Below are 3,967 nucleotides of genomic sequence, written 5' to 3'. Positions count from 1 at the left end.
CTGGTTAAATTAACTCATCCGATAGTTAATCTGGAGACGGTTGAACGGTTGCACTATTTCTATGTAAATCGGTTCAGCCGCCGGTTGGTCGCCCCTGGCGCGGCTCGCTTCAAACGGCTTGATCCGTCAGCATTTTGACATCTTTTGATGATTACCGACAAATAATGAGAGAATTATTAAATGAGTCTCAGTTCTTATGGTAATTCGATATCTTCACAATAAATAATAGCTTCAGGTGCTCTCTTTGTAAACAACTGCTTGTTGGCGAATATTTGAAACCGATATCTACATTTGTAAGATTAATTATCAACAAAATATACTCTAATAAACATTTATAAAATAACTCCTATGCTATGTTAATGCAGAAGTTCAGGTTAATTTATTTTTATTTCTATAGTTATGAAAATAAATCGCCTTTCTGTAGCATTCCATAGTATTAGTGAAGTGATGCATTAGTTCCCTTCGGTTGTGGAATCCGCACACTCACAGTGCGGTGGTGCGCGGGCGTTTCTCTCAGCCGCATGCCTTAGTCTGCCCATCACCGGTCTGTCTCATAGGGATTGTCATACCATTTTTAGATAATTATACTACGATAAGAGAATCAAAAAGAATTATTGTTTACCAATGTTATATATAATTAGCTTATGCCCGCGACTTCTTCCGCGTGGAACTTAAAAAAAAAACAAATAAGGAGCCTATGCCTATTCTTATGTATTGTATATATTCGTATGCCTATTCTTAAAGAGTATCCTCTAAATCTAGGCCAAATTCGTGCCGTTCATATCCGTGCAGCCGTTTAAGCTACAAACTCTAAGAAACATCTAGTCATCCATCTAAACTTTCGCATTTCCTAGTATAGTAAACTTGTTGAAATGTTCGACTGCTTTCTCCTACAATTTGCAGTCCAAGAATTTACTTAAAATTACAAATGCAGGGTAAAATGGAAAAGGGAAAAATAATTCTTCCCTTCTGTATTACATTTTTTCTTTGATGAATTTGTAATAAATCATTTTCAAGTTGTCTATTAGATAACATTGTTTTAGGGCGTGTCAGCGCAGCGCGTGCATAGATCATCATTAAGATAATCGCATCACAAAATTAAGTTAACATTAGCGTAACATCGGCCGAGTCCTGTCCGCTAATTACCACGCGTAATTAATAAATAAACCAAAAAAAAACTTCGCTTAGGCTGTTCTCGAACTGGTATTAAAGATGTCACAATTAAATCGTTAACTTACAATATGTCTTGAGTTATGAGTTTCTAGTGTTTTAAATATATACAAGCAATTATTAAGCTTTAATAGTAATGTAAAGTTCTTCATAATACTAGTGCTTACATCCTCTAATAAACTATGTATGTTACTTATTTGTTTTTATGATTCAATGGACATGCTTTCATCTACTGTTACGTCCATATATTTTACAAAAACACTATAATATTAACACTAAAAAAGTTACCCTAAATTATCTTTGACATTAATGTATCTGATAGATAATAAAGATATACAATTTAATTTATTAAAGACAAAAAACTTATAAGGGGTATTCCGCCCCACTTGTGTTTATAGTTATCATATTTAAGTGAGAAAGGTTATGATAATTCGCGTCATGCTTGTCTGTCTGACTGTATGATAGATGACGGGGTGTTGGCGGCCGTTGCAATGCACACTGCCTACCGCCCTGTGTGGGTAACGGACGGTGACCATACTAACAACCAACTAAACAGCAAATACTGAAACAATATAATGTTAGGTGTTATAAACTTTGAATTACCCATTGTAAATAGTGAGGTTACGCTTTATAGAGTATGGAACGAAACTTTTATAACTGTAATATACAGTACCAGCGTTTTCTTTTTCAATAAAAGACTAACTTAATAAGCAGAGAGACTACATTCTACATCTCTGCCGAATTTCATCAAGATCTGTTAAGCTTTTAATATACGAGTAGATAGGTAGTAACAAACATTCAAACTTTCGCATTTATTAGTAATAAGTTGATAGTAAGGACTTTGGTACAAGTCGACCACAACCGGTCCTCAATCCCTCGGGAGTCCCCGCGCCCGGCGCACCCTCAGCCCTCAGCACGTGAAACAATACCCGACCGCATCCTGTCGCACTGCTTCAGCAACCGGCTTTGTTTATTGCAAATGCGGTTTTATATATTCCATGTTACAAGATCAGTATCACTCGCTACATCATATTTCATTCATAAGATGTATTTTTTAGTAATTGATTTAATGTAATTAACATGGAACAGAATTGTTGATTAATATGACAGGCTATGACGTCATTGGCACCACGTGTGGTGAGGAATACTGGTCATCTCAGACATTCCGGCAATAACTATCACTGATGCAATAAAAAAAAACATAATCACGTTTTAAATTCAATTTTAGTTCTTAAATTTAAAACGTCTTTATGTGATACAAGCTGTTGCTCGCGACTTCGACCGCGTGAATTTAAAAAAATAATAAAAATGGCCTATGTTAGTCACTGATAACGTGGCTTTTAAATGTTCAAAGAATTTTTAAAATCGGCCCAGTAGTCTTCGAGTTATTTCAATACATGCAAAAATTCAAAAATAAAAATCTTTCCTCTTAATAATATTAGTACAGATATCCACAGACAATGGAAAACAACAATTGTTTCAATCCTAAAACGCACAACTAAGCTAAGAAACTCTATTTACAGAAACAATAGGCTTGTTATAAGTAATCAGACGCGAACGTGTTTTTCATTTTAGGTTTTTGTTTTTGTTCTATAGACTTGTTGCCTTACTTTTACTTAATAAACAGTGAAATACTATTACTATAGATACGTGTAACACTTTAAATTAAAATAAAAGTATTTATAGGATTGTAGCCAACAGTAGATATTACGACAAAGTGTAAATGGTAATGGCAGGAAAGCTGCAATACAATCCGCATACATTGCAATATATTGAGATAAACTGCGCGGGCGCACGCGAGGGCACCGCGATTGATGGACTTCTTTATTTGCGTAGCGAGTGCGGGGGAAGCGGGGGATAGTGACGCGTGCCATCTACCCACCAGGGGTATCGCACTAAGGGTATAACAACTATATTCTAGTACCTGTAAACGGTTACAACAATACACTTAAGTCCCTACACATGTATCAACAACAGTAAATATGACATTCTCTTATAAATGCTATGCATGAAATAATCAAACGAAACAATATTTTTTTTAATACTTTGAGATACGACATCACTGAACAACACCAGAGCGGCCAAGTGTTGAGGACATGCGCACTATCAACGCACATTATCCAATCGAGCCACTTTCTCCGCAGCTGCTGACCCCCTGTGCTCTTGCCGCTACCACACAACAACACCAAGCAAGAATTACAAGAACAAAAACTAAACAAACTGCGCCCACTCTTCCTGTTGTTATCTATTTAGATGACATGGTGAGACTGCTCAAGTCACTCACATCCTTAAACTGATTGGATTAAAGAAGTTATTCGTATAGTCAGTAGTTTTGTGCAATAAAAGTTAATTGCATACAAAGTACATAAGAGAAAGTATTGAATAGAGGAGTCAGATGAAATAAAATTAATGCGTTCAATAGCTTAGTTTTTAATTTTTCTTGTATCAACTTTTTTACATTTTATTTAACACAGTACCGTATCTGTAACTTTTACTAAGGAGTATATACAATATTGGGATTGGATACATTAAATCTACTCTATAACTGTTTTGATAACAAAGGTCATTGGTAGCGAAGATATGATCCATTGGACTCGGTGTCGGAGGCGGACGCTAGATGTCGCCGCGATTGTCCTAAGCTCGAGGATCTGCACAGCGCGAGAGGCACCAGCTCACGGGAACAATTCCTACAAGCTTGGAGAGATCCTCTGCTTCGGCTGGTGCTGCGGCTATTCGGCAGGTGGTACCGATTGAACGTGTCCTCAAGACAACTCCTGTGGTAGCGAGACTTGTGGCC

The sequence above is a fragment of the Papilio polytes genome, unplaced genomic scaffold (assembly GCF_000836215.1).
Source record: "Papilio polytes unplaced genomic scaffold, Ppol_1.0 DF824158.1, whole genome shotgun sequence".
NCBI lineage: Eukaryota > Metazoa > Arthropoda > Insecta > Lepidoptera > Papilionidae > Papilio > Papilio polytes.
The sequence above is the reverse complement of the archived record's forward strand: the minus strand, read 5'-3'. Positions refer to the sequence as shown.